This window comes from Monodelphis domestica, chromosome 1, assembly GCF_027887165.1.
Source record: "Monodelphis domestica isolate mMonDom1 chromosome 1, mMonDom1.pri, whole genome shotgun sequence".
NCBI lineage: Eukaryota > Metazoa > Chordata > Mammalia > Didelphimorphia > Didelphidae > Monodelphis > Monodelphis domestica.
In genome coordinates this window covers 443,341,477-443,349,614 of record NC_077227.1, presented here as the reverse complement: position 1 = coordinate 443,349,614, position 8,138 = coordinate 443,341,477, and the positions used below count along the sequence as shown (strand labels likewise).

At 37.0% G+C, this 8,138-nt stretch overlaps 1 long non-coding RNA gene across 1 annotated transcript; it reads right to left on the bottom strand.

Moving 5' to 3' along the window:
* Positions 1–354: 354 nt before the first annotated feature.
* Positions 355–7,241, bottom strand: LOC130456441 (uncharacterized). The gene is made up of 2 exons (XR_008915295.1): positions 6,392–7,241; positions 355–2,445 (listed from the first exon to the last, which is right to left on the bottom strand). It is a non-coding gene; the product is annotated as an uncharacterized LOC130456441 (long non-coding RNA).
* Positions 7,242–8,138: the final 897 nt, after the last annotated feature.

The following is an 8,138-nucleotide window of genomic DNA, read 5'->3' as shown; positions in this document are numbered from 1 at the left end:
TCATGTATCTCCTTATCTATGGACATGTTATATCTCTTGTTGACTATAAGCTCCTTAAAAATATGGTACTGGCTAAGAAATAAGGTGGTGAATCAGGGGAATAAATCTGGTAATGGCAGTTAATGTCCATAGTAACAGTGTTTGATAAACTCAAAGATCCAAGCTTTTGGGGAAAGAAGTTACTATTTACTATTTACTGCTAGGAAAACTGGAAAAGCAGTATGACAGAAATTAGATATGGACCTGTAAGACTCTATGGCTTACAAGACTCATCCACAGGGTCGGCCAGTCCTGTGACATCCTGTTTGGGGTAACGAAAAATGAAGAGTAACAAAAGAAGAGATGGACACTATATGAAAAGAGAGAAATAGTGCCAATTTTATTTGCTTCACACAGAACTTTTATAGGCAAAGACTACTTAGACAAAAAAACCTACAGGAATGTACAACTCTACATTCCAGAAACCCTAATCTTGATCAAGGGATAGTCAGGTGTTCGAAGGTCAGCCTACATTCTTCCTTTAATTCAAATACAAACAAAGGGGAAGGGGACAGACGAGGGGATAGGCGCCCACCTAATCGCAATTAGCCCTTCATAAATTTTATCCCGCAGCCTTCTTGTTTACTGTTCCATCCTTGGTCCCAAGATGGGCGAAGGTCAATCCTCATCTTTGTCTGAAGCAAAGACAAGCAAGTCCACAACTTTATCTTAAGCAAATACAAATAAAGAAAAGAGGAGGTATTCCTCGACTACAATTCCCCCTATTTGTTTTGCAAAAGACTTCTGTGGAGAGCCAAGATTCGGCCAATTTTGCCCAAGCTAGACAAAAGGAGTTGGAACAGACAGGGAAGAAGGACCGCTAAGATAACTATGAACAATATGAAGGTTAATATGGTTATACTCATTTGAATCCAATTGTATAACCAATCAGCGATATGTTCGGGGCGAAGGTCCTCAGCTAAAGAGTTATCCATCTCATCAATGATATGGTTCAATTGTTGGATGTCCTCTGAGATGTTACTCTTTAACCAAAGACCTTGTAAATCACTTCTAATTTTTTCGAATGCATCAGACATGTTAGCTTTAACAGGAAGAAGGCAAAAGGCTGAATAGCGATAATCACACCTTAATTTACCCTTGATAGCTAAAATTTCTACTTGATTGGTAAATAACAATACATCTTTAGATATTTGTTGTAAAGCATAAAAAACCCTTGTATTAATATCCTGCTGCAAGTGTAAAACCTGGGTTACATTCTGTGCTAGCCCATGTAAGTATTCTGCATCATGTTCCAGGGTCCGTATATTAGCTACACTTTGTGCTAGTGAAACACTACTGACAGTTGTGGCTGTTATAGCGGCTATAAGAGCTACAATTCCTAAAACTAAGCAAGAAATACATCTTCTTTTCTTAGGGCTGATTAGTTGAGACAATTATTCCATTCCTCTATCTGCCGGTGAGTGATACCACCCCCCTGAGTGTTTGCCTTGAATGCCTAATGTAACACTTCTAGTTACTGGATTTTGGACTTTTCCATTATAAGTAACATTAACATAATGAGACATATTTACTTTATCCAATGCCAGGGCTATCTTTCCATAATCAGTCAAAATCTGTGTGAAATTAGCAAAATGTAACCAATTAGCTCTGGGGGCATCACCCACAAAGGTGAGCTGTATCCAAAAAACAATCATGAAATTTATAAGAATCCAATTTCTTTCCAATACACCCTGTGTTGTTATACCAGTACACCCAAATCATATTTTTCCAATGAATACATGATGCCCTTTTAGATCTACATGACAGCAAGGGCAGAAACATATTAACAGTGTCTCTTTGTTCATATCCCATCACATATGGACAAATAGATCTTTCTTGTCCCCAAATACTATCACAAGATTCCCCTAGCCAACCTAGATATTGCAGTTGGCCATAATCTTCATATTTTTCCCTTTTATCTACACGATAAGGTCCTATCCAGAAAGAGTCTGACAGGTCAGGATGACCATAATAATGCACCTGCAGAGATCTGAGGGGCAGGCATGCAGGATGGTCTCTTGTGAGGCACACTGAGGGTGCCTCAACTAGTCCAGTCCAATTGAAAGGCACAAACAAATTGTTGGCCTGATTGTTGTCCTTAGCTTGTCTCTCAAAATGGTAAATGCCAGGAATATCAGTTAGTTTTTGTATATAAGATGACTTCTGGTAAAGTGTGTCCCATGCTGACATACTCTACCCAAGATGGTTGTTCCCCAAAGACCATCTCTTTACTCCAGTAGCTTCACTTAAAGTCTGGAATAGAAGCAGAAGCAGAAGCAGAAGAGTCAGTATCTTATGGAGATGTTGTCAAGTCTCCTTGTGAGGCTTCCTGCATCCTCTCCTTGTCCTTCTCTTTATGGTCAATTTCTTGAACTCAGCAGGGAGGGAGCCATACTCTGTCTTTACCTGTGGGGACACAAACAGAACCTCGGCCTTGCAGGACCACTGGGTGGTCCTTGCCAAGTTTGATTATCATCTTTCCACATGCCAAGTTTTTGTTCTGGGGCAGGGAGCACCGGAGCGGTGCCTGAATTTCATTCATAAGAAAATGCAGAGAAAAATTTTTCATCTCTGGATATATTATTGGAAGTAAAGATCAAATTATTTATAGTATATACAGCTATTGCCAATCATCGATGTGGGATGCTGTCTCCCCCTTTTTGTTTTAAAAGAAATGTTTTTTAAGATCTGATTACTGTGCTCCACAATAGTTTGTCCTTGTGGATTGTGTGGGATACCTGTGAGGTGAATAGCCCAAGTGTGGCAAAAAAAGAAAAAATTGTTTGGAAGTATAAGCAGGCCCATTATCTGTTTTAAATGTTCTGGGGGGACCAGCCATCTCAAAAGTCATTAAGTAGTGATTAATAACATGAGAAGTTCTTTCTCCCATCAAGCAGGAAGCCCATAAAAATCCTGAAAAAGTATCCACAGTGACATGGATATATTTAAGTCGTCCAAAGGACCATTCATGGGTCACATCCATTTGTACTATTTAAGCCTCTGGGATTCACAGCAATATGCATTGGGGGGTGTTTTGGAACACAATTAGGACACTTTTTATTTAGAGTAAAGGTTCCTGAAATAACCAAAAAGCTAGTCAAACAGCTGTTAATTCATTTTGTTGGGTAGAAGAATAAGGAGTGGTAAAAATGACAGGTGAACTACCTTCCTTCTACACTCCTGTCTTGTAATTAGCATTTGCATCAACACAAACATTAGGTCCTGATACCGGACAATCTCTTAGAATATTAGGAAAAAAAATAGGATGTTGTGACGAAAAAGAAAATAAGCCTTGTGGAGTGTAGGTGGTAATAGCAATGGGGTATGCTAACAGTAAAGACTAAATATTTCTGTAGTATATCTTTAGCAATGGGTACCTGGACTTCATGAGGATACTATCCTAAACCTGAGACCACATGTTTTATGCCTTTCCATATTAATTGAGCCATAAGACAGTCATAACTCTGTAAAGCCTTTCCCATTTTGCTTTTTAGACGTAACCATTCAAAGACTCTTTGTTTCTCAGTTAAGGCACCTGTTGGTAACATTAAAGTTGCAAAAATAGTCACTTTCACAGCTAATTGAGGCTGATAATGGTTATCTTCTACTATCTCTAAAGCAAGAGAGGCCTCAGGTGTCAAAGTTCCAGGGGAATTCAAGTCAGAGCTCCCTTCCAGTATTTTGAATAAAGGTTGTAATTCAGTTGTAGTAAGAAATGAATATTGCCTGACACAATTGATATCACCTAACAATTTCTGATAATCATTAAAGCAGTCCTTTCTTAATTGTATTTTTGAGGCATAACAGATGTTGCCTATAACTGAGCCCCTAGATAGAGTACGGGACTTGTTTTGTGAATCTTTTCTTGAGTAATAGCTAAATGGTATTTTTGCAAGGTAATTTCCAATTGACTATAGATAGCACTTGCTTATTTGAGATTCATCTTCAGCCATGATAAGAATATCATCCATATAATGGATGATGTACAGAGCAGGAAAGTGTAGTCTTACAGAATGAAGGGCTGAAGCTACATCTTGTTGGCTGAATAATCTTATCATTCTGGACATGGGATGTTTGCACTAAAATTCACAGCTTCAAACAAGCTACTTGGTCAGACCAGGCCTGGCAAAGTTTGTTTGTTTGAGTGTCTTAAAACCTCTGAATCTACAATTAAAATACACTTATCTTAAGTTCTATCACACAGAGGTTGTTAACTCTTTGAGATCCCTATTGCAGTTCATAAGTATTAGTGTGGAACTTCTTTCTCCTTCCTGTGTGCAAGGAAGGGGTTAATAGCTTCTGAGCAATTGATCCTAAGGCTCCTTGGCTCAATTTAGATCTATTACTTAACAGCCTTGTCCCATCCTTCTTTAACAAGTGAGCTTACTATAATATTGAATTTATCAAACCTCTTTCATAATAATTTACTCTCAGTGGATTTTAGTTTAAACTCCACAACTCCCAAATAACTTTGATTAAGTCCTTTAGCAATGTTTCAGTGTGTAACCAAACTGAAGCACAAAGCATTTACGTGCACTCCTCAAAACCTGTCTAAAGTAGAATAAAACCTACAGTTTAGTTTTCGTTTAGCCTAAAATATTGCTATATTCCTGATTAAATTCCATCAACATTATTACAATTATATCTAATTCATACTAGAATTTAAGAATATCAGTTAGTATCTCTATTCATTACTCTTATTGCAGTGGAACACTTCATAAAACGAATCCAGACACCTCCAAATTCAATTATAAACTTATATAGATAGGTTATAAGATATAAAGTTATTTCCTTTCACATAAAGATTCTTATTTGACAATCAAACATAGTTTGATCACAAACATAGTTATGTGAGGTCAGAGATCCTTAGGTTTGTCCTCAGAGGCTGGTTACTTTCACAGTTACTTAATCACATCCCTAGTTAGCTATATGTTACCTGGCATTCCAGCCGGACCTCTTTGATATTCCTAAAGTTCCTTTTGTTACCTGACCTTCCTAATTCTTATCCTTCAGCTAATTAGAGTCTTTTTTTTTTTTTTGCAGCCAGCAAAAACTGTTTGACCTCCTGAGGGGGAGGGGGCTGGGTCTATTTCCTAAAAAAAACTTAGGAAGGGATAAATCCCCTTTATCTACTTCAATTAATTATTTTCTCTTATTGGGACTACTTCATTATTTCTTCTGGCTTCCCCTCTTTACCATTATTGTAAGTAGAGGAAAGGCACTATATGGAATTGTATTCAATCTTCATGACAAGCCCTCTTGATTTCAGGGCTGGTTAAATTTGTCTTGTTAAGGACATACAGTTTGTATATCATATACCCTTAACCTATTTAGGTGGAAAACTTAATTCTCTTCATAATACAAATGCATACATATTCTGTATATACTCAGCATCACTAATTTCCAGCATTCAGTATCTGAATACATACATGTTCATCTCTAGGTTACAAATTCCTTCCTATGCATTTTTCACATTTAAAAACAATTCATTTAACCTTGATCAAAAACATCATATAGAAATTCTCTCTTGCAAAATACCAAATTCTTAATACTAGTATTATAAAATTCCATGAACAGATTACTTAAACTTCTTGTGTGTCATATGATTTCTTGTTACTATTCCTGACAGCACATGCATTAAAATAAATCTGATTTGAAAAAATCCCGAATTTAATTTCTAGAATAAGTTCTTCTCAACAACAGGATGACTTTTACATATATAAAGTAGCCAGTGCAATTTTTTGTCCTTATAGAATAAAATATTCCCTCTCTGTGTCAGTCTGGCTATCAGCCACATTTAGACAATTCTCAAATTCACTGAAACCATTATGCATAGCAATATTTAATAAAACAAACTTCTAACCAGGAGTTTTGTTGTGCTCAATAAAATCTGATTAATATTTCACATTTAACTGACAAATAGTTGCACGAAATTAAATTTAGATCATATCAAAATCATTAACAATACTCCCAAATTGCATACATCAAACCATAGGATTAATCTTAAGTGAAAAATAGCCTCTAATTGTGGAGTAAAAATCTCCCTTTTTCTGCTCTGAATTTTTCTCTTTTTCGCTCCTTTGGGGGCCCATCCAAAGAAAGAAAGAGGAAAAAATCATTGAACAGGTATTTGCTTTTGTCCTCTGCTGAGGATTTTTGACAGACAAGTTCAATCTTGCAACTATCCCATTTTACATTCTTTTTGTGTGTCCAATTTAAGAATACATAGAGATGAGACTTTGACAAAGACAACAAAAAACAGAAACACACAACATTGTGACAAGCATGCTTTGAGAAAAAAAATCAGTGTTTTAGGATCCATTCTAAAGAAAAAATATAATTTCCCTCTCACCCTTAGAGTATCTCGTATGCTCACCACCGAGGGGATCTCCGTAGCATTGAAACTGCATGACCAGCACACAGCGTCGGGGGTTCTCCAAAGAGAACCGAAGGAAGGGTTCCAAGAAAAGAAAAGAATGGGGGGAAGAGGTCCCTAATAGGGGACAGTTTAAACTAAAAAGCGAAAGAGAGAACAAGTTGGGGAACAGAGGAGGCCCACAAATACTGCTCTCTCTCTGTTCGATTCTTCTGCCCCATCCGAGCTGCAGTCTCGGGGCAAAAGCTGTTAACTCTTCGTCATCCTTTGACCAGCAAAGGAATCGGGGTTACGAATGAAAGTCCCTGTCCGGGCAGCCATTTGTAAGACTCTATGGCTTACAAGACTCATCCACAGGGTCGGCCAGTCCTGTGACATCCTGTTTGGGGTAACGAAAAATGAAGAGTAACAAAAGAAGAGATGGACACTATATGAAAAGAGAGAAATAGTGCCAATTTTATTTGCTTCACACAGAACTTTTATAGGCAAAGACTACTTAGACAAAAAAACCTACAGGAATGTACAACTCTACATTCCAGAAACCCTAATCTTGATCAAGGGATAGTCAGGTGTTCGAAGGTCAGCCTACATTCTTCCTTTAATTCAAATACAAACAAAGGGGAAGGGGACAGACGAGGGGATAGGCGCCCACCTAATTGCAATTAGCCCTTCATAAATTTTATCCCGCAGCCTTCTTGTTTACTGTTCCATCCTTGGTCCCAAGATGGGTGAAGGTCAATCCTCATCTTTGTCTGAAGCAAAGACAAGCAAGTCCACAACTTTATCTTAAGCAAATACAAATAAAGAAAAGAGGAGGTATTCCTCGACTACAGGACCAACATCTCATACCATACACTGAGATAAATTCAAAATGGATACTTGATCTAGAAATAAACAAATTAGAGGAACATAGAAAAGTTTACCTCTCTGACTTAGGGATAAGGGAAGAATTTATGAACAAACAAGACATAGAGAACATTATAAAAAATGAAATAGATAATTTTGATTACATTATATCAAAACGTTTTTGCACAAGTAAAGCCAATACAACCAAGAAGGGAAACAACAAATTGGAGGGGAAATTTTATATCTTTGAAAAAAGCCTCATTTCGCAAATTTACAGAGAACTGAGTGAAATTTATAAGAATATAAAACATTCCCCAATCAAGAAATGGTCAAAGGTTATGAACAGGCAGTTCTCAGAGGAAGAAATTAAAACAATTATAATCATATGAGAAAAATGCTCCAAATCACTATTGTTTAGAGAAATGTGAATTAAAACAAATTTGAGATACTACCTCATGCCTATCAAATTGGCTATCATCATGAATGAAAAAAGAAAATTATAAATGTTGGAGGGGACATGGGAAAGTTGGGACACTAATACACTGTTGGTGAAGCTGTGAACTGATATAACCATTCTGGAGAGTAATATGGAACCAGTCTCAAAGGGACACAAAACAATGCATACCTTTTGACCTAGCAAAACCACTACTGGATCTATATCCCAAAGAGATCAAAGATAAGGGGAAATGACCTTCTTGTACCAAAATATTTTAGCAGCTCTCTTAGTAATGGCAAAGAATTGAAACTGAAGGGTTATCCCTCACTTGGAGATTGGATGAAAAAGTAGTGACATATGCTTGTAATGGAATACTATTGCTCCATAGGGAACAATGAATAGAATGAGTTCAGAAAAACCTGAAAATACTTACATGAAATG